Here is a 24,147-nt window from a genome sequence, read left to right as displayed (position 1 = left end):
AGGAAGAAATGAAAGACCATACCAGAAAGATGAAAAATGGATATATGTAATTCCTTTGTTCATTTTGACAAACAACTTCTTGTAAGGCCATAAAAAATAAAAACTAGTATTTAAGAACATGAGAAATTCAATTGCGAAGAAATAATAGACGTAAAAATAGATGGACCAAGGAAAAGGAAGAACATGGGAGAAGAAAAGAATATGTAATGGTTGTTTCATCACAGTTTTCAACCAGATTTTTTCATTTTCTTTTGTGCTCACTTAGCAGAGAAAGAACTGTCGTTTGTTTTGTTTGTTGTTAGAAAAGAAGCCGGAAGTACACGACACAATTTCTTGTTGCTGCAGTAAACATAAAGAAAACAGTGAAGTGATGCCGAAAAAGAAGAGATTAAAAACCGAAAACATACCACACTCAGGAGTTGTGATTTTAAACTCGCAGCAACAAAGTTTCAGTCTGTGACTAATAGGAACAGTCACATTTTTCTGCATGTTCCGTATGTTTCAGTGTTGAACTTCTGTTAACTTCGGCTGTATCTGAATATGCCATCCCAAAGTAAAATAATGAATCAGACTCTTATTATGAAAGACTTGGTGGTGTTGGAAGGATTCTTGGAAAATATAATGCAGGTGTGAAGAAAACCGCATACAGTACCCTAGTGTAATCCATTCCAGTTTATTATTCCAGCGTCTGGAGTCCTTATAAAGTACCGTAGGCGTGAAAGCAGACATAGAACGAATTAAGGGTCGCGCTGATAGGATTGTAACAAGGCAGAAGAAAGGACGTGCTCAGTAAACGTAACTGGGAATCTTTGGCTGAAAGACGACGTTGGATAAATTTATAGAATTAAAATCTGTAATATTGGATCGAAGCACTGTCCGCCATAAACTATATTTCCCATTCTCTTGTAAACTCCTCGTCTTTGTTTTGCTATTCTTCAGTGTCATCAGCCACGCGGAGTGGGCGTGTGGACTAGCACGCCTTGCCACGGTTCGCGCAGCTCCCCCTGTCAGAGGTTCGAGTCCTCCCTCGGGCATGGGAGTGTGTGTTGTCCTTAGCGTAAGTTAGTTTAAGTTTGATTAAGTATTGTGTAAGCCTAGGGAACTATTTCAGCCTTACCGTAGCCACATACGATTTTCAGTTATATATTTGGAGAAATGTCGGCTGATAAGCAATACTTCACTTGTTGGTTAGCCTTCGAAAGAAAGTTCTCTTACATAGTATTAGTCACTTGGTATATGGAAATGCGAGGCATGTTTTTGACCTATAAGACATGATTTTCCTCTCAGAACACACTAATGGAAGAAGCCAGGGAATCGCTAATATTGCTGTCAGGTACCCTTTACCATGCACTGTAAAATGACTTCCAATGTGTTTTACAAATGCAGCGCTGTGCTCTTTTTTAACAGCATTCGAAAGCTCTTGAAAACACTAATGTAGTAGAGGAATGCCTGTTACTGTAGGCGCTGAAATTTTGGTGGATATATTCGAGAAGGATACTCAAATTTAAAGACACGGCAGCCGGAATCGGCTATTACGATGTAAACACCGCCAGATGGGGGTTCTGTCGAACCGTTACAACATATAGTCTATGTACTGGTAGAAGTAGCATATTGTTTTGCAAAGATGTCGAAGATAAAACTTATGAGTGTAATAAATGGCATATGAAATTTTTATAATCGTACAATGCATAGGTCATCTTTCAAAGAAAGACGTAATTTCCTATGAAATTAATTGCACCTAAAAGTGAAACTGCACCAGAAACAGGATTTTCCATTTAGGAGTTCATCGTCTTAAATTCTAATTGTGTTATATAGAGCATGTTTTCAGTGCTGCGAAGTTTCAGTTCTCGAGTGCGTGAAGTTATTTCTTTATGTAGGAACTCTAATCTCTGACGTAGTTTACTCCGAATCCGTAAGTTATGAACCAATTGCTGCAACGCCTTTGTTCTTCCCTAGTTGATTTCTTCGGCTATTGCTGCACGTGACCACCGCCTTTTCCTCTGTTTGTCGTAGCGAAGAACAGGAGGATCAAGCGGGAATCTGAACTGAGGTAGAGTGCAGTGTGATGGAAGACGAGCGGACGGCTACTCGGTCCGGTTCCCACCTGCGCAACCCGCAGGTGCTCCACAAACGGCGCGGGCCTGCCGGCCGCTAGGGTTATTATCCTCTGGCCGCCCGCCCGCCCGCTTGGCACCGTTTCAATTCCGGCCAGCCGCTCGCGAATCCCTCTTTTTATTCTATTTCATTTTATTCGCGAGTGCCGCGGCCCGTCCACCGTCCCCCTTCCTTTGCCCTCCCCCCTCCCCCCCGCCCGCCCCCCAAGACCCGCTCAGCTCCTTTCACCCGCTCGCGCGGTCCGGTTCAACGCCCTCTCACCATTTCTGCTCGCGAATTTTAGTTACGCAATGTGCCGCACACTGGCGCCACGGTCGCCTCTGACACCGCCGGCGGTCGCTAGGTGGAGCGCGCGTACAGTTTCTGCTTCCCGGAGGCTGCGGGACAGGAAATTTCGCGACGCGAAATATGTGGGTCACGGCGAACTGGCGCTTCGGAGTGGGAGAAGAGCGGCCAACGGCGGGTGGCCTGGCTGCGACGGCGACGCCGACTCTGCCCCTCTGCCTGCCGTCACCGCTATCGCCGTCGTCGTTCCACTCGATGCGAAAAGAAATTTCGCAACGAGGACGCTAGCCGCCCCTTCCCCTGTGCCCCCGTTCCGCTCCCCTTCTCTGTGCCCCCTCCCGCGGCGTTCGCGAACTTCTCCTCTGGTCGTGCGATTACCGCAGCGCGACGCACCGACCCGCCTGCCTGTCTCTCTCTCCGCGTGGCGCAGTTTTAAAGCCCGGGGACCGTCGGCCGTTTAAAGAGCGGCACCGCCGGCTGCCGGTCATTCCCTTTTGTTTTTTCGCCTTCCTTTCCTCTCCAGTCGCATTTTTCTTTGTTTGCCCTCTTCCACACCGTAAGCGCTCGTCAGCGAAATGGTAGAGGGCGAGAAAGCGCGCGCGGGGCGAGGCAAGTGTCAGCGAGTAATGACGACAGCGGAAACAGAAAAGCCAGCTAGCGGCGGTGGCTCCATATGGCAGCCAGTAGGTAGGCGTGCACGCTATCGCACGGTGCAGTGAGTGAGTGAGTGCTGTGTGGTGTGGTGAGCAGTGTCGTGCCGTGCTGTGCGCCGCTCCCCGACCGTCACACGACTCGTCGTTCGCCGATTTAAAGGAACGCCGTCGAGGAAAGGGCGAGGGGACACGTGTGTGGGAATGGTGGCCACTGCTTGTGCATCTTGACGCGAGTGCGTGTGACGCGCCCCCGGCCCTGCGGAACTGGTATGCTAATTTTCTTGTCTCTCCCTCTGTGCCTGTCTTCCCTTTTTTTACGATCTGGAGAGGGGAATGACCTGTCGGTGGACGTGCTCCATCAGTGAGTACAGTTTCCCGTGGAAAGCAGTCCACTCAAAATAAAACAAAACCAGAAGAAAAGATACAAAGGAAACGCGAGATGCACCGAATCATTTTTGCGCGGTATCGTCCAGAGCGTGAGCTACTGATTCCTGGAAGCTTTTCAGAAACTTCTAGGTTCTCACTCAATTTCCAGCTGTTGCGGGTCTGCATATCGACAGCCCATGATACAATCTTAGCTCTAGACAGAAAACACGTTTTGTAGACATCGTGTGCTTTTCTGGAGAGAAGTAAACGCGCGCAGAAAACGTTTGTCCAGCGAGTAGCTTCCCCAGTGTTGTAATCAAGTTGTGTGGAAATCAGTTAATGAAAACTACGAATTATGCAGCACTAAGGCCAACGCTTCTTCCATCGTTATTACGTAGATTATTAAATACTGGAAGTTTTCTGTTGTTACTCTGTATAAGCGAAAACAAACTATGACCCTCGCATTCCCTTCAATGATACTGTACGATCATCGGTAAGTGACAGATAGCGTTCGCAGAATTAGTAGACACATAACAAACAAAAGATCGGTTCTGTGAATGACATCCTCCTGAAAATCTAAATTCGTAAAGTATTCCAGTGGCTATGGCGTTTAATAAATATATTCGCGAGTTATCAACTGTTTTAACTAAATAGGTACCATGCTTTCGCTTAAAATATTATTTGCGAAAATTAGACTTCATAAAAATGTGTATATAAATTTTAAATATCTGAAGTCGAAGCAGGTAGCCTGAAATGGACAGCGTGATGCAATGACCACAATCAGTGAGAGAAAGTGGTTTTCGACGTATTTTTCCCGTGTGTGTCATTCAGTTACTGTTACTTTTGATAACAGTTGTCGATGTCAGTCTTTCAACTTTGACTTTATGCCTCTTTCCGAGCGTCCTTAGAGAGCAATAGAAGAAAGATTACTTTACAGGAGTGAATTATGAGAGGTGTTTAAAGTTTTGGATGTCGTATTATGGTTACCAACGTAATGCAAACTCAACAGGTAAATCGTATTAAAATTGTTCAAGTAAATCTGTTAACAGTTGCCGTTACCAAGTAGTGCCCATCGAAACGAGCAGTTGTAGTTGAGAGACGCATTATACGATTGTGACTTATTTGGAACTGATCTGAGTCACTACATTAACAGAGGAACTGTTTCTATCAACTCCACTACCCATTCTTTGAAGTGACTTCTGCATAACGACGAATACAAATATTTTTGTTTTGTTTTTTGATCTCTCATTGACGAGATCGTAGCAATATATTAAAAGCCAACAAACATGGCGAATACAAAATATCGATATCTTAATTCCCTGTTTATTTACACGCAAATAAAAGGTAAAGATAACTGAAGACTGCCTTGGCATTTCAGTCACGCAATTCAGGTACGCAAGGAAACCGACATGCGATGACAGTGTGTCTAATACTGTGTGACATGAGACAGAAGACAATAACGCTGTTTCTTAAAAAGGTACAAACCAGAAGTATTAACAGAAAAGTCAAAGGAAAAATAAAAGAACATCATGCTGACACACTGTAAACTTTACTGATTGTGGCACGGACCAGAGCCATGAGGAAAAAATGAGAGAAAAGCATAAAATTATATATAAAAATAGTTTGCTCTGTTTCTCGTAGATTTCAACATATGGTGTTAGCCATTATATTACTGTTACTGTTGCTTTTTTAGTTGATATTTCTCAAATATATTTTGTTGTCTTCTGGACAAAAGACAGTAGCTTTACAGGCATCTTGCTTACTTTCAAATTTATCAGGCATAAAATACAGGTAGTAAAGGGTTATCTACAACTCATACGGACACGAGACGGCTTTTAGAAGCGTCGAAGGACTCGAAAGGGAGGAGTAGTCAAGAAGAAAGTGGGGCACGGTTATAAGATCTTCTCCATGTGAATCGTCTACGTACAGAGCAACAGTAAAGAAGACCAAGTGTAAATCTGGAAAACAAGTTGAAGTTGAGGGAGAAATATAAAAACAGTAACGGTTGCCAACAACATTGTCATTCTGTCAGAAACGACAAAGGATTTGGAAGATCAGTTGAACAGAATGGATAATGTCTTGAAAAGAGCCCATAAGATGAACATTAATAAAAGAAAAACAGAAACAAACGACAGCAGTCGACTGAAGTCAGATGATGCTGGGGAATTTAGATTAGTAAATGAGACGCTAAAAATAAGTATATGAGTTCTGTTATTCCAGTAGCAAAATAACTGATGGCGGGAGAAGTAGACTGGATAGAAAATACAGAAAATAGCAAGGAAAGCTTTCCTGAAAAAAAAATTGCTTAATATTGAATGTAAAAGAATGTATTTTCTGGTACTATTTGTCTGTAATGTAGCCTTGCGTTGGAAATGAAACGTGGACAGTAAACAGTGCAGACAAGAAGAGAACAAAAGCCTTCAAAAGTGGTGCAACATAGTAATTTGTAGGATGGACAAGCGTAAAGCGCTGCATCAAACGAGTCTTCTGGCTGTCGACTACAACAACAACATTAATTAGGTGTTGTTAATAAAGATAAACCTTTGTGTATTTCTTCACGAAGGATGCTGAAACAAGCATTGGATTATAAAACAATAAACACGGTGCGAACTTTCTATACACTACCAGAGAATAGCTAAGATGACATGAGAATGGAAATCTGAAGCGCGGATGGGGATCCACAAGATCAAAAACGAAATCTCGTTGCGGATATGCTGAACACGTGTAAACTGATAAAGATGGTTGATAAGAGAGCTGCAGTGGTGGTGGTCGGGGCCGCGGCGGCGTCGCCTTGCCCTTGCCCCAACGGTCGCCGGTTCAAGGCCGGCTTCGCGCTACAGCAGCCCACCTGCCGCCTTATCTGTATCTCTGTTGTCTGCCGCGCTCACTTATCACACGCATTCTGACACGTCTTGTAGCCTCTTTTGGGCGTTATTTTCTTCCATTACTCGCTGTAGACAGATGCTAAAAATTTAATCCGGCGCTACAGCACTTTCCACTGTTCTCATGCACGTCGACAGAAATGCGTGATATTTACGCAGGCGCTGAACAAAATAATGTGAACATCCACCTATTATGTGTTAGCAGCATTTTTGTGGTCGAAGATAGTCTAAATCTTCCACGTGGTCGTTACGTATGAATACTTAGTTACGGTAAGTACGATGCAATTTCTTAAAAAAATAAACTATTGTTGGGGGACAAATGAGCCATTGACTGTTTTTACAACACAGGCCACAGTCGCTTGATACTATCCAACTCTGGCGTTTCTGAAGGAGAATGAAGATGCACTATTTTATTTTCATGTGCATGCACCCAATATTAAAATATTCAGCCATGTGAGTGGGACCATATCACTTTAGATGCAATCTCGTACTGTCTCATTGAATGAAAATGGTCACCTAAAATAGTTTCATATATCATTTACTATCTCTTTCAGTGTGCCTATAACCTCACTGAAAATCAATACTTCTCGAAAAAGCACTGAAGTTCACCATGCTTCCAAGGAGACCATGCCAAATGTTCGCTTTACATGGTATTCTTCATACGTAATCACTTCCCGTGGTAGGGAGCATTCAAAAAGAGGTTGTTCGGATCATATTAGCTGATCACATCGGTCTGCAGTAGGCGTGCTTCTTGCACCGCTATAAAATTTTCTTTGCATTCACGTGTTTCTGCAGTTCCTGTTGCATCGCTTATGTTGACATATTGTTGTACAGTCACATATTATTCAGATTTCTTGTCGGAGAGGAGAAATCAGCGATTAAAGAGATAAGACAGTTCACCATGGCAACACACACGTTGTGATTGGCAGACTTTATACGACCGCTTGTGTATGAAACAGTGACAACTATCCATGACAACCGTTCCAAAAACTGAAACAGTTTTACGATGTATGGTGCAGTAATGCAGGAAACTATGCAGAACAACTATCCATGACGACCGTTCCAAAAACTGAAACAGTTTTACAATGAATGGTGGAGTAATGCAGGAAACTATGCAGAAATCTGGTAGAAAAATTATCGTATGGCATTAGTGTCCTGGAGACCCCGTCTAGCTTGTTCGGCCGCCTAGTGCAAGTCTTTACATTTGATGCGACTTCGGCAACTTGTCTGTCGATGAAGATGAGATGAAACGATCTGGGCAGTTCAGATTCCGAGCGAAGAAAAGCTCCGACACGTTCGGGAAACGATCCCTGAACCTCACGATTTAAAGGCAGCGACGCTAATCAGTAGACCACAAGATGCGGACTAACTTCAGTAGAAGATATGTACAGAACAGGGGTAAAGTATGTACTGCGATGTAAGCTCCGTGATAGAAATACGTACACTCCGGAGCTGGTATTGTCATTATTTAACCGACAGTTCCTTTTGCTTGTACTTTAAATATCTTCCAAAAAACTCTTCTGAGCCAACAGTATGCCTGTGATCGTTGTGTTGTGTCCATCTACTCATCGTCTCGGAGCTTGCTGATGTGCAATGATGGAAAATGGTCAGTGCAGCGAGGAAAACGATCACATATCTGCTAAGAGCATCTAGAGCTTGTAGTATACCACGTGATAAGAATACGTCGTTTGCTATTCAAAATAGTGGACGAATAGTGATAAGCGACAGAAGAGTACTGTTATCTCTAAGAGGAAGACTAGTCATATCAAGACATTTAGCGGGTTGTATGGTAGTAGTGAAATGACTAGTTCTGTGTATTATTGTAGGGACAATATTCATCCATTGCTGCAGACATTGTTCCCAGCAAGAGAATCCATCTTACAGGATTATCGTATCCCAACTCCAACTACAAGAAATGTTGTAGGCTAGTTTTCTGAGAAAATTACATTTCTTTCCAGGTCCTCAAAGAATCCGTATTTGCGTATTATCGAGCCACTGTTGTCTGTAGCGAAAACACTATTTGAAGTCCAGAATGAGATTTTCATTCTGCAGCGGAGTGTGCGCTGATATGAAACTTCCTGGCAGTTTAAAACTGTATGCCCGACCGAGACTCGAACTCGGGACCTTTGCTTTTCGCGGGCAAGTGCTCTACCATCTGAGCTACCGAAGCACGATCCAGCAGCCCACAGGGAACTGGAAAGGTTTCTTTGCAAGGATTAAGGAGTACAATTCGGAATTAGTATACAGTGATCTCATCAGAATTCTGAATCGCAACGGGTTCATATTATTTTGTCCATTTCGTATACTAAACCAATACCGTTCCGACTGAATAGATCCAGCCGAATTAACGCTGTTGATTAAAAATTCTATTATATACTGTTTGGTTTAACTCCAGGGTCGAAACTTATCAACTGCACTCATTACTTAAAAAATCGTTGCTGTGACTTTTTGTGTCAAGCATAGATTCCATGGATACATTGCCCCAAAAATATAAGTGTTAAGTCGCATAGGCGGCAATGTTCGGATCTAGTATATTATAGAGATCACTTTATGTCCCGCCGAGAAGCGCTGGAAATTAGATTGATGTTTGGCAGCGATACTAAAGGTTTTGTAGCAATTTGTTTACATAGCGCGGCCCATTTGTGGTTTTTTCTACCAAAAAATGGTTCAAATGGCTCTGAGCACTATGGGACTTAACACCTGAGGTCATCAGTCCCCTAGAACTTAGGATTACTTAAACCTAACTAACCTAAGGACATCACACACATCCATGCCCGAGGCAGGATTCGAACCTGCGACCGTAACTGTCGCACGATTCCAGACTGAAGCGCCTAGAACCGCTCGGCCGCTGCGGCCGGCGATTTTTCTACCAACATCTTAACTGTGTTGTGTGTTGCACGTTGACGCATCTGTGGATTTCCATTCCTACGCTAAGGCCACGCATTTCATAAATTTTAGTGGCAATATTTTATAATTTTTTCACTCTGTTGTGTCTATTTACTACATAGTCAATATTAATATCTCCCACACACATATAACGTAATGTACGACATGACAGGGCTTCACATCCAATTGCTAGGTCAAGTCTGAAATTCAAAGAGAGCATTACCCCAGTGTACCTGAGTGCCTCCGCGTGCAGTTATATGGCTTCAAATACGGATTAACTGCTGCTAAGTTCCATGATTTTTTTTTCTCAGTTTGCCCTCGACTTAATCTAACTTTCACTTATGTGCATATTTTTTGTATGAAAAATACCTTGTTGCACCGTGAGTCGGAATCAGACTTGTCCCTGTCAAGCAGTGGAATGAAGGCAAAACAGAATCAAAACGAATCATTCCTAAGACACTGAAATGTTGAAACCAACCTTCGGATTCCTTGCCTTAGTTAACGTGTCACCTCGCTCTGACCTATCAAAAAGGTTATCATGTTTCTGAAAATGAAGATCTTAACGGGCAGTTCGTTATCTTTAGTTTACTGCTGTGTATCAGGCATGTTAGATAATTGTCTCAAAGGGAGCGGATTCTAGCCTGGCACAATTTTTAGCTACTCATCCGTCGTCTCACATTGTTCTCACATTGTGTCCGCTCTCCGTGAGAAAGTAATATGCATGAAAGCAGTGACAAATAGCAGAGTGGTCACTCCCATTTCTCACACCTCTAGTGTTCGTCAAGGCGAAGAGCAGCATTAACATGTGACATTTTACATTCCCTCCTGCATATGTGATACAAAACTAAACCACTTACAACGTGTGTAGGCAGCAATACCGAACATACGTGTTACAGATGTGTATGAAGATTGCTAAAGAGGTTCAGTACTGTGAGTTATTAGATGTTGAGACCTCTCCATAATCGCACTGCAGCCAATAGTACTAGCTGAATCTCTCAGTTTTACTGTGGTTGTTGATTAGTTTCCGTACAAGAAGTCGCACTGGAAGAAATAAACGTGGGCAGTGGTTTTATGGTACTTGTGGCTGGCAGGAATCAAAGGCTTAATGAAATGTTTCCAGTACTTGAAGATAAGTGCCTACCTCATTATACGATATTGTAAGCAGTGTGCAGAGAGTTTCAGCTTCGAGAAGCTCTGGTTCACATTCTTCATAATCACGAAAGATAGCGCTGATGTAGTATTAGCGGCTGAAGAACGATGTGTGTCATATGATAACGTAGAAGTAGTCTGCACCTGCAATCCACACCATTCTGCAAGAACATATTAAAGTAAGAAATATTTTTTGTGTGTGGGTACTGAAGCAGATGGACCAAAGATATACTTAAAAAAATCCGTAGCGTCGCCTTTTATTTTCCCAATTTTTTCACAGCCCAATTTAGCCACAGTTATGAATGATGAGGATGATGATGAAATGATGAAGTCAACACAAACACCCAATCCCCGGGCGGAGAAAATCCCCAACCTGGCCGGGAATTGAACCTGGAACCCCGTGATGCAGAGGCAGCAACGCTAGCCACTAGACCACGAGCTGTGGGCAGTTTCGTTATACTGGTCTTGTATTATGGAGCAGCGTGGCTCAAATCCCCAGACACCAAGATTTATATGTCCCCTGGTTTATATAACATTTGAGGCGAGTGGTGGAATGGTTCCTTGAATAGATCACAGGCCCCTATTCGTGTCCAACTGACTTCGTTGTAAACGACATGTCAAACTCCAACCTATCTTTCTTTTTTCCAGCCTTACCTACATCTAAAAGGAGTAGTAATAATTATCACATCGAAAAGATAAATTTACGTGGTTAATTTTCTGTTGTTTGTAGATACAAGTGTGAAATCCTGTGAGCACAGGTGTGTCAGTCCAATCAAGATGGCTGATGAAATCATCTGGATGGGCGTGATACAACTACAACATTTCTGTTGCTGCCGAAAATGAATTACCACATGATACTCTTCATCAATAGGCTGCGCCATTTTGTTTAGGCCCCAATAGTGACACGCTGCTGTGATGCGCTGCAGGGATTTCAATGTGTACCGGAGGTGCACGCATTAAGCTCTAAACAAATAAAACATTAATCATGTAACTTTATTTTTTCAACCCAAAAAACTTTACGACTATCCCTTGTATTCTCTGCAAGCTACTATGATAAGCATGGGGAAGTGTGCTTCCCAGTATTTCTCTTATTAGGAGTAGGGTTTTCTTCCTTTACATTTACGTATGAAACACGGAAGGAATGACTGCTTAAATGTCCCTATGCACGTTGTAAATAGTCTAATCTTGTCTGTGATGTCCCCATGGGAGCATTACGTAGGGAAGTGTAATATATTCATATATTCCTCACTTCTTGCAAGTTTATAAGTAGGTTTTCGCGGGGTAATTGGCGTCCATCTTCAAGCCGCTGGCACTTCCAGTTTTTCAGAATTTCCGTGACACCTCCACGTGAGGAAGAAAGAAACCTATGGCCCTCTTTGTAAACGTTTATTATTCCTATTAGCTTTATTTGGTGTGGGTGCTACACATTTGAGCAATTTTCTAGGTTGGACCGCTCTAGTCTATGTAAACAATCGCCTTTGTAGACTCATTCTCCCAATATCTTACCAACGAACCGAAGTCTACCACCTTTACCTGTGACTGAGCCTATGTAATTATTATTATGATGCTACAACCAACTGAGTGTTAATAATGGGGATTTACCGATCGAAATTTAATATTCCGATCTCAAAAGAAAAGAATGTTGGCTGTTTTGTACGCTCTTGATGAGTGTTGGAATATGTTTTGGTTGACCTTCAAGAAACAGAGGAAAATGGGAGGCGAGACAGTACCTGGGGCTCAGTTCGAAGAGGCGTCTGAAATAATGCGCCAAAAACAGAGATCAGATGATTACTTTTTCAATATGTCAACGCTCAAACTTAATGATCAAAATATCTACTGACAATTGAACTCCAGTACATTCAAAGTTTGCTGGAGTCCCCCATACAGCTAGCACTGATTCGTGTAACTGCCTTATTCCCACAAATGAAGACGAATGGCACCACTAGGTGTATATGAGGGTGTTAGAAGAAATACTGTGATTTCATTTGTAATTTCTATAGAATAGCAAGAAAATCTCATGGACTCGCTAAGTGTTTATTAGTGTCGGGGAGATGGGTCGCGGATAGATGGTGAGGATGGGGAGGAACAAGTACTAGGTTGTCGCAATCTAATAATCTCATATCATTTCCCCATACTCCTATCTCACAAATACAGCTCACCGCCCTCATGAACACAATGGCAAAATCACCTATTTTTCTGGCGAGTGGATTTGCACTTCGTTGCCTCATGTAACGCAATGCTAGCCCAATTAGAAGTAAAAATGTAGCTGTCACTTCTCCTGGCAAGCAATTGTTATCAATCGGTGGCTGGCAAGTAGCAAGATACCAATCGAAAAATAAATATACTCTCGAAACAGGCTACTGCTCGAAGAAGAAAGCGAAGGAATATGGTAATGGATACAAGTTTTCTCTACGCTGGAGACAGTGCTGCTATTTGGTCTCTCGAGTTGCGGTGCTTCAGGCCGGCTGTCCATGCAGACTATTCACCGGCGGAAGCAAAGGAGTTGCAAGCTAATTTATCTGGTAATTCCTGGAAGCGCGTATATAGAATTGACGTAAGTTATTACTGGAGGTTAGAATAAATATATTACACATGAAACTATAGATCCTCAGAATGCGCAACCGTATGCAGTACTCGAGTATGACATAAATGCGAGGAATTTAGCACCTGAAAATGTCCATCGACGATTTTTTGAATTAACGTCCGAATTATGATCTTGAGAAGGTCTTTAACTAAATTACCTTCTAAGGAACTATAACTTTAGAATGTATTTTTTTGATGTCTCATAGGACTGATGATAGTATCTTCAGTGCATGAGGAATATAGCAGAAAACATACGTCATCTTCATCGTAGGAGAAGAATTAAAGCGAGATGACAACTATTTTCTTGTAACTACAATAAGTGTTCGATTACAAATACATGTAAGGTATTACTCTTTTTTAATATGCATTACAATACGAAAGTTATGCGGTAACGGAGTGGCTACATTATTTAACAAATTAGTAACAACTATCGTAAAGAAAACAAGGAATACTTCTGTGTACTGAGGTTTCATTGCTGTTATCACCCACTGTTCGTGTCAGGTACCGGGAACACCCTATAGAAGAACCAAATGCTGTTTTAAAAATCAAGAAACATTCTTTTGTTTACATTTCTTACGCAAAATTCGTGTTTTGTAAAATATTTTCCTCATAGTACGATAAGCAAATGCTAGTTTTGAAGATCGTCTTCAATGTGGAGATTAGTTTGATGTAGCGCTCTACGACAGTCTGTCCTATGCAAGCTTCTTTATCTCTGCATTCTACATCCATATGAACCTGCTCACGTAACTCAAGCCTCGATCTTCCCATACAGTTTTTACCGTCTGTACTTCCTTCCTTTACCAAAGCAAACATTCCTCGATACCTTAAGATGTGATCTTTAGTCAAGTCGTGCCGTAAAACTATTTTTTTCTCTCGTTATGGTTCAGTACCTCTTCATTGGCTATCAAATCTACTTACATGATCGACAGAATTTTTCTGTAGCGCCAGTCAAAAGCTACTAGTCTCTACCTGTTTGTAGTGTCCATAATCAACATTCCCGTTCCCGACAAGGCTACGTTCCAGATAGATCCTCGTAGAAAATGCTTAAATTTGTATTCGATATTAACACAATCATTCTTTACGGAGAATATATGCCGCTTGTATCCTTTTTACTTCCCCTTTCATCAGTTATTCTGCTGCCGAAACAGCAGGACTTGTCTGCTACTTTCAGCGTTTATTTGCTCATCTAACTGCCACAACATAAGCTGACAATTCGACAACATTTAATTATACTTGTATTTCTTTGTTCTCAGATGAAAATTTAGATTAAAAAAATGACACAGGTAACGAATTTTATGGAAAATTCATAAATTACTACTAGTAAAAAAACGTAAAAACATCGCGTTTTCAGTTGGCACCTGAGAACTGGGTCCATCGGTGATAAATCATCTGAAAGAAGAAGATGGATAACATGAAAAATTAGATGATAAAGGCCATTAACGATATATGATGCTACCACACAATTTCCAACATGCTGAAAATAGGTCACCGTAATACATGACGAGGAGGCAGACAATTTTTCGATTTTATTACAATGCGAGTACACGAAAGTATTGAGATATATAACACAGCATCAATGTTTTTTCTCATTTGGAAAACAGTAATATATGTTTATGGTGCGATAAATGTTTTAGCAGGAAAAGTGCTGATATTACCTGAAAATTTTTGCTCACGTCACTCTGATAGCTTTCACCTGAAAGACCTTCTAAGAAAAATGGATAAGGTATGTATTGTATTATTGCCCAGAAGATAAATAACATCTACACGATTTCATTTAATCCAGTAACAACTTTCATTTCCTCTATACTATCGTTCTTACCGTTCCACGCAACCATTAATTTACATATATTGTTTCTCGTTAATTAAGAGAGAGAACTGAGCTACAAACGCGTGAAACTGAGATGAAGTAAATTCTTGTATTGCTTAATGGCTTTTTTCTCCGCAAACTTACTGGCAGTAGACTTTAATTCAGATATATTTAACCGTAGACGGCACCCTTTCCATGTAACAGAAGTGGATTATCGTAATATTTTAGTCTTTCTCTTTTACACTGAGCAACACTGAGCGACGAATTAAAAATTACATATGTATCATCGAAGGAACATTATCCATGAAGACTTATTTACCTTCTACCGCGATTATTCTCAAGAAGAAGGAGATTATATACCCCATCGTTATGCACGTATAGAAAAAATTGAAAAGGAGGCTAATTACGAATAGAATCCTAAATCGAGAATCACTACACATACAGCACCAAATTAGTGATATATTGAGGACAAGAAGGCATTTCGAAATCTAAAACTGTAATGTAAGAAGAAGGACTTACACAGGGCGAACTAATTCCTGTGCATACCCTGAAGGCTTCTCATATGACTAAATTTTGGAAAAGAAGTAGGGTGGTTTTCGGAAGTTCTTAAGACGATTTACTTCCTCATGAAGAAATAGCCAGTTAATTAAATATGAAATTTTTATTTTGAGCCCTAAGAAGGTGGACACTGTTCGTGAGAGTTTTGTAATTTTGTATACGAACTGAACGATAAAATTTGGAGGGCTGCCGGTGAAGAGTTTCGTCCATGGCTCAGTCTGAGCAGAATCCACTACAATTCAGTTTTCAAATTACATCACAAACATTAATCGTGCCATATTATTGCAAGAGGGTAATAATTTGTTATTCATTGTCAAGGATGACGAAATTAAGAAATTGGTGTGTGAAACAACAGAGAAAATTTCACATTTGTGATTTACCCGCAGAAAATTTTTTCTATATCAGAAGTCTTACGTTAACGATTTGCACTATTTCTAACAAAGTTGAATGCAACGTCGGATGCAAGACACCAAAATTGTAAAATAATTCTGAATTAAACTTATTATAAGTGTAGCAATATAGACAATTGTGCAAGCGCGTGTACGGCAAGGAAGCTCACAGTGATAAAAAAAAGAAGCCCAAAATGAATGCGGCGGATTACAAAAGACAAAGTTTGGGAAAGGTTCAGATAAAAACAAGAAATCTCTGTAGACAACGGAGGAGGCCGTTGAAGAGGAAAAATTACTTCGGTTGTTGATCGCTTGACACAGAGAGCTCTTGAGAAGACAGTTGCAGGACACAATAGGCCGGACACAGCACAGCGAGAAACATAAGGGTATCTAATGTGTAAATGCCAACACTTTTTCCTTTTTTTTTTTGTTATAACATCTAGGGATGTAAGAAGTAGTGCTCTCTGTTTCCTTTCGTAAGATTTTGCTGCACATTTCTTTGTAGACAGCTGTAACTAGTGGAATGAAAGAGATGACTTTTTAATGTTGAAATGGACTAGCGTTAGGTGACATAGGCTAAAGATAATTTTCCTTTTGTATGTTTTCTTGGCTCGACGATGTACTAGCTGGCAAGAATTCAAGTTAAGCCACTGTGTTTCCATTCACTGGGAAAACGTTTGTTACACGAAATCCATGTTCTACAACTGCTTGTGTTTCTGTTTTCATTCGCGTAGTCTTGGTAAAGTTTTTAAACATGAGCTAGTTGGTCTTCCATGTCCCTTGATCTTCCATGCTTCATACTAAGTATTGTTTGCCCACCTTTTACTTTTGTTTGAATGATCTTTTCCACATCGCAGTCGTCTTCGTTAACGGGAATGCGGCACAGCGAATAAGTTCGCTGCGTGGAGTTGACATTTACCCGCACTATAGCTTTAATTTCATTTTGCATAACTTTATCACTCAACGAAGAAGTAGTTTTTCTTTTATAAATTTCCATCTACAATACAAAAGAAAAACCAATTAATAATTTGAATAAATTGACATAAACATAACTGACGGTTTTCACCCGCATTCTACTGATCCGATTCGCCAGAAATGCAAAACATATTGTCCCATAAGTTGGTGGTGGTGGTGGTGGTGGTGGTTAGTGTTTAACGTCCCGTCGACAACGAGGTCATTAGAGACGGAGCGCAAGCTCGGGTTAGGGAAGGATTGGGAAGGAAATCGGCCGTGCCCTTTCAAAGGAACCATCCCGGCATTTGCCTGAAACGATTTACGGAAATCACGGAAAACCTAAATCAGGATGGCCGGAGACGGGATTGAACCGTCGTCCTCCCGATGGCGATAAGTGGGTAATCTTGCAGCTAGCACTATACCCTCTTCTTCATTAATAAATTCATTGGCTAATGATTACTTAATAATTTGCTAAACGAGTTATCAGAGATACATTAATTTGAATCCAACACTATTTTACAAAGTAAAATGTTTTCAGAATTTCAGGCAAACAGCATAATCTTCCAGAAACCTTAACACAGCATTGAAGACACCTAGGAATGTTTGTTTCCTACATCCCAATGTATACATCAAGCGTCAACAGTAAACGTGACAATGGCAAAACATCTTTTACCGCTTAGTATGTGACGACCAGGAGAAAATTTCTAGAACTGACGTAATTCATCTCTCGACTCTACCCGGCCGACCTTATCGCAACGGTATTTGATTATATAAAACAATGTAAAGTATTTCACATTACATTCAAGTTCTGTCATCAGATATGTTGTCAAATTATGATGTTACTAGTCGAGTGCACATCATAGTTAAAAAAAAGGCAGAAAATTGCGAGTGTGTTCATTGAAGTAAAAATATGTGTCACACGAAAACGAAAGTTGTACTTGGCAGATAGTAATGAGTTTATTGAAGAGCTGCTCCAAGAATGGATGAGCAGCTCTGGAAGAAACGACAATATTAAAACATTGGTTACTTCTAACACACGAAGAAAGTTAATGCTTTAATGCTCTCAGAAAACTGAAGAAATATGACAGAAGATTATCTGTTGTGATGTGGTTTTGACATTCCACAAATGAAAAGGACGTTTGATACGAAAAAGCTATGTGCTATGCTCCACACAAGCGACAGACGGTTTTTTGCCTCGATACCCTAACACCATCTCATCCAACTGCATTGCTGGCCTACACATGATGGCATGTAATGTTTTCCAGGAATTCACCAAACCCAAATCCTTCCTGCGGATTGCCACCAGGTAGTGTGATTCATCACTCCAAATCATTCGTACTTACGTAACGTATAATGGTTAATAATCCCGAATTCGTTCTCTCTGAAAGTCATATATCAGTTACATATAAACAGACGATTATCAAGCGACTTATAAATTGTCTACAGATAAGATGCCACGAAAAGCTCTGTCTGCCTGTCTCTCTCTCTCTCTCTCTCTCTCTCTAAGCAAGACTGAAGTATCAGGAAAGACAAACATTTCCATCTCTCAAGAACCGTTGCCCCAGGATTAGAGGTACTATACGATCTTGGAGCTTGCATTGTTAATGAAATATATGGAAACAGCAATTAATGGAATCGAGAGTGAATGAAAAGTAGTCATGCAGTACAAATGATAACACCACGCGTAGTTCACTTAAAAGCGAAAAATATTAAAACTGTTAGAATGCTGTAATTGAACGTTTTGTCTTAATATTTAATTGTTCCATTGCAGAATCTTTGTACATGTCAGTAGAAACTGTATATTTTCATAAATATACAAAAACTAAGCTGTTATATGTTTTTAATGTTATGTATCGTGCTACACATAACAAAAGGTCTTGACAGAACTAGACTCAAGTAACTCTGCTACTGAATTATTCTACCTACAATACATGTTGAAGACATCTTAGTAGAATCTGCTTGCTGTCGTAATTTGCCTGACTCTACTCTCGCAATATTTCAGAGGGTACGTCATCCGGGAAAAGGTTTTATACACAGATGGCACCGCAAGCGTTGTTGCTAACAATCCGCCGATGGAACAAAGTTATCCTTCGAAAAATATTCTTCCGTGGTGATAGAAATTTTCAGTACTGCTATGATGACTGTGCATAAAAAAAAATATTATTCTGTTTTTACCTGACTGCAACTGCATCATTTATTACGTCACTCCCAGTGAGATGATTTTCGATGATAGAATTTTATGAGAATGAGTCGAAAAGTCCCACTTCATTCAAAATATCTTGTTACTGGCTCTTTCCAACAACCCCTTGCCGTCACTAACAGACAAAGAACCTATGTTGATAGCTATATGCTACCATCTAAATATGCTCACTGAAAGTGTCTGTCGAATATTCTTATTCTAGGGAAGAGAGTACGAAGCAAGTGAATATTTGGTTAGTCGAAGAGAACGTTACAACAAATTAGCTCTTCGTCAGAGAGGACTTCTTGCGCTGTAACCTTAGCTGCAGATTCAAAAGCAAGTTTCTAAATTACTTATATATAAAACAACGATTTCCGATATAACTGCGAAATAATACGTAATTTTATCGGACAAGTTTTTATAAATGCTAGTGAGTCACATATTAGGATCAAAAGAATACTATTGCAGAGAAATATAATCAAATATATCAGGAGTACCCAGATTTTGGAGTTGGAAATGATATCTTTATTTGCTATAACATTTGTAATTTTAAAACTCATAGATTTAAAAATAAATAATTTTCCTTATAATAAATGCCACAAATAAACTTATGGAAAGTACTGTGGTGTTACCTTCTGTCGGTCGTTAGTGGATCTCGAGTCTATTCTTGACCTACGAATAGAAACTTTAAAAACATTATTACAGACGTTAGTTGAACCAAGTATTACGTGGGGGCGGGACTAGATAAAGAGGTAATGAGCATACTTCACATAATAATCTCTAAGACTCGGAGCAAAAGTATTACTTAAATGTTCACAAAGATAAACATTGCAAATATTCCTGCAAATAATGATACTTGTATCAGATGTTACAGTGATTAAAACAATCTCTATAGCATAAACATCACTCAACCTTAATCCGCAAATGTCGCAAGTGAAATTATCACTGGTATGTCGTAACACAAGTGTCTCCCCTTGCAAGCTAGGCATATGCTGCTGTTTTCTGTTTCTTCATGTAATGAACTTCTTTTTATGTGCAGTGAACACAGATAGCAATACGCACTGACTGATCGAACGTAACCGGACATCCATTAGAGGATATTAATATTGCGCGTGCCCACCCACTTTATGACGGCTTGAATTCTACTGTGGATACTTTTAATGAAGTGTCTATGGAGCTTAGTTTTGAAGAGCCGCGGTCTGGAGCGAAGTCGGCGTTCTGACTCATCCCAGCAGGCCAATCCATTTCAGGTATGTTATTGTCCATAAACCATTTCCTCACACAGGCAGCTTATGACAGAGTGCACTGTCATGCTGATACAATCAGTCATCGTCTCCGAACACTTCCCCCACAGTAAGCAGTACACTTTGCCATAAAATCAGTCCATATCTATCTAAATTCCGCATTTTCTTAAGCGCAATAAGAGGACGACACCTTAAACGTGAAGGACACCACCCAGACCGTAACACCACGTCATCCGTGCTTCATTGTCAGCCTACCCGTGATGGAAGATAACGCTCTCCAGGCATCCGCCGAACCGAAACACTTCTATCGGATTGACACAGCGTATAGTGTTATTCATTACACGTAATCTCATCCACTGTCCAGTAGCACCATACTTTACACCGCCTCCAGCGTCGCCTAAATCGATTATTCAAAAGTGTGGCTTCTGAGGGGTTCGATCATTATATCCTATTCTTTTTAACTCCCTACGCAGAATCAGTGGGCTAGCGGGACTTCTCGTAGCTCTTTGGAACCCACGAGTGTTACTTAGGCGACATCCGAGGGCTAGTTCACTGAGCTCTCCTGACCGACCCATTCTGCCGTTATCACTTCTCTACTGACAACACTATACTCTTACCCTCCATTTGTACTGGCGTGACATCTAGTGGTCAATTCCGTATTTCATACGCTGTCTGGATACTTTTGATCAGACGGTGTATGTTCTCAGAGTGTCATTTATACAGTTATACAATAATACATATGTTTCAGTACCCCCACTTTTTTCGAAGGAGTTGAGTTTTTAACCACGGTCTGTAAATTAGACGGCATTTCCAGCATTTCAAACAACAACAAGTCGCAGAAAATTCGTGTTTCTATATTTGCGGTATCATAGCTGTGCAATTTATTTTTAACAGAATCTATAAGCATATCCGCTAAAAACTGAGGTTTTGTCTTCTATTTTTGCTGTAAACTTAAACAGTTCTGTGTTGACATATGCTTATTTTGGCTTGATGCAACACCCTGTTCTAGTCCTTTCTTATTATACTTTATGACCTCTACAAAGGTTACGGTTTCACGGTGACCTAAAGTGTATTATTTCTGGCTCCTCGTGTTCAAAAGCAGAAAATCGGCCAGTACTAAATTTCAGAAACGTGTAGGGTGAAACACAAGTAGTATTTAGGTTGAGACCACGGCGCTCGTGTAGGGAAATCTGTAATGAGTATGTGTAATATGGTTTAACCCTTAGCACACTTGTTGTATTATTTGTTGTTTTTATGTTGCTCGTGGACTTCGACCCACATCTTTTAGCTGATATCAAACCCTGTTTCTTGAAAACAGCTGATATTGTTCTTTGACCAGAAAGTAAACAAAAACTTCCACAAATAACGCTTTCTGACAACACTGTGAAACGTCGGACTGATGATGTGGCGGAAGACATAACAAACCAGGTAGACAGACCTTGAAAGAATCACAATTTTCCGCAATACAGTTAGACGAAAGTACAGATGTTGCAAATTGTTGCCATCTGTTAGTTTGCGTTCGGTACATACAAAGCTATTTTCTACGGAACTGACAACTGCTTCAAAAGCTGTTCATATGATGACAGCGATATCTGAATTCTTTTGCAAGTATGAACTGTCGTGGCAAAAGCTAATCGGCGTATGCACAAATGGCGCCCCGTCATGGATCACGCTCAGAATTCGTGCAGATGGTCAGAGAAAAGAATCCCAATGTTCTTTCAGTTCACAGTGTTATACACCGCCAAGCTTTGACAGCTAAGACAGTTCCAACGAAATTAACGACGTCTTAAAATTATGCATCAAAACTGTGAATTCATGTCAATAAAAGTGCGTCAAATAGTCGTCTTTGTACGGTCCTGTGTGAAGATTTGGAAATAGAACATAATCAGTTGCTGTTTCATATGGAAGTACGCTGGCTATCAAAAGCAAACATGATAGCTAGGTTATTTGAACTTACAGATGAAGTGATTCAATTTTTGGGAATTCAAAACCAAACTGAATTGTGTGTGGGGCTCCAAAAGCCAAGTATTCAACTTGTTGGCTTATCTGCTAGATATTTGCTATTCCTTGAATTTACTGAACTTGAATTTGCAAGATGGAGGTTCGAGCACAATTTATCATCGGGGTGCCATCACAACGTATACCTATAAGTTTCAACTTTGGAAACGTAAAATTATAGCCTGCAATTATTCCTGTTTTCCCAAATTATTTGGAATGCTGGAAGAAGCACTCATTAAGCAAACTGATACTACGAATAAAATATAAAATCAATTGCAGCATCTAACTGACGAAATCAAACGCTACTTCCCTAGCTCGTGTTATAATGACTCTTACAGACTGGCAATGGATCCTTTTACGTTGACACAGATGTTCTATAGGAAACACTGCAAGAGTAAGCCTTGGAAATTAGAAACGATTCTGCAGCCAGATATGACTTTAAGAAGATGGATAAGCCGTTATTTTGGGTAAAATATCTGAAAGTGTATCCCAGCACAGCAAAGTAAGCACTGCAACTGCATTTAGCATTTTCAAACATTTATTTGTGCGAAACGGGATTTTCAGCAATTGCAGTAATTAAAACGAAATATAGAAGCAAATTTAATATTGCTAGTGGTTTACGTAGTGCACTTTCTTCTACTCAACCAAGAATTGAAAATCTTTGCAAAAATGTGCAAGCTCACCCGTCACATTGATTTATTTTTTTTTATTACCAAATGTGAGTGCAAATCGTATGTGTTCACAACACAAATTTATATTATAAAGTTTATGAACTTTTTTTTTATTACCCTTATACGCGCGAACGGTTGCGACAAGCCATAGTTCAGACGTCAAATATCGCCCTAATTCGAAGCACTTTGTGTGAGCTGTCTTCTGTTTCAGCCTGCTTGCAGCCTCACCAATCTATCAGCAGTTTTCATTTTTCTTCTATTCATTGCGATGTATTCCAACAGACTTTATTATTTTCACATCTTTTTGCTACAAATAAGCACCGCATTTGAAACTGGCAACTCTGTAATGGGTAGAGCCCGAATTTCCATGCAAATACGTGCATTGAACATTTTAGGGAATAAATGCCTATGTCGAAGAATTTTGTATTTAGTGTCTTCTATTTAGAAATTTATAAGGGATAGAAATAATTTTCCTGCCTTCAATGGAGGTGTTGCAATAACTTGCATAGGTCTAATAATTACTCTCTTTTCACGTGTGAATTGTTATCAAACTGAAGATAACGTGAAACTTGTGGTAATTTTAGAACCGAAACATTTTTCAATTTTTGGAGTGCTTCGTTTCATAGAATTGTGTGTAAAATACAACACAATAGGCCCAAACCATCTACGTCCTAAGTCTATATTAAGATGTTAGTCGACAAAGCAGAAAAGTTTCCTTGTCGCTCGCAAAGGAAGTGGCCGACGGAACGCACATTTTTAGTTGTTCTTCCCGTGGCATGTCTGAACACTTCGTATCGATAAATCTTTTTTCCCACTGGTGCCATCGTCAAAATCTTATTGTTGTGTCGTTAAAGACCCTAGGGAAATGGTGCTGTGTCGTGGTGTGTTATCCGCGCTGCCGACAATTTAAATAATAACGAAATGAGCGATTAATTTGCTTAGCGCGGTAACGTCTTTAAAACAGTTTGATTTTTCTTTATACATGCGAGTAACGCATTTGAAGATGAGCGTCAGTCTGTAATACGCAGTCTCGAATCTACGTTTCTTCCGTGTCAAATTTTTACCACTGCAGCTTTCTGGCACGATTCGCGCGATCTCGTCGGATGGCAGCTCCGAACCAGAGAGAGATAAACATTGCCCCTCTCACGTCACCCCTCACTACAGTGACAATGGTTCTCTCTCGCTCTCCTACACCAGCACGCCCTTGAGATAAAACATTAATTTCAAATGTTCGAACTCTAACAGATACTCTATCGCTCTTAATGCAATGTACGCGTGAACATCAATATACATTTATGTAGAACTGTGAAGTATACTCATCGCACTTACCACTACTGCAAAATGAGGTCTTGTCCCAAAATGAATTTTTAAGAATGAATATTGTTGTTGTGGTTGCTGTACGCGCAATTTTAGTTAGCGACTTACCTC

At 40.4% G+C, this 24,147-nt stretch overlaps 1 long non-coding RNA gene across 1 annotated transcript in view; it reads left to right on the top strand.

Moving 5' to 3' along the window:
• The first annotated feature begins 2,722 nt into the window (after positions 1-2,722).
• Positions 2,723-24,147, top strand: part of LOC124546002 — a 772,570-nt gene continuing 751,145 nt past the window's right edge. The window contains exon 1 of the long non-coding RNA XR_006967652.1: positions 2,723-3,320. This is a non-coding gene — a long non-coding RNA (uncharacterized LOC124546002). The remainder of the gene's footprint in view (positions 3,321-24,147) is intronic.

Source organism: Schistocerca americana, chromosome 8 (genome assembly GCF_021461395.2).
Source record: "Schistocerca americana isolate TAMUIC-IGC-003095 chromosome 8, iqSchAmer2.1, whole genome shotgun sequence".
Classification (NCBI taxonomy): Eukaryota; Metazoa; Arthropoda; class Insecta; order Orthoptera; family Acrididae; genus Schistocerca; species Schistocerca americana.
Note: the sequence above shows the minus strand (reverse complement) of the source record. Positions and strands in the feature narration are given on the sequence as shown.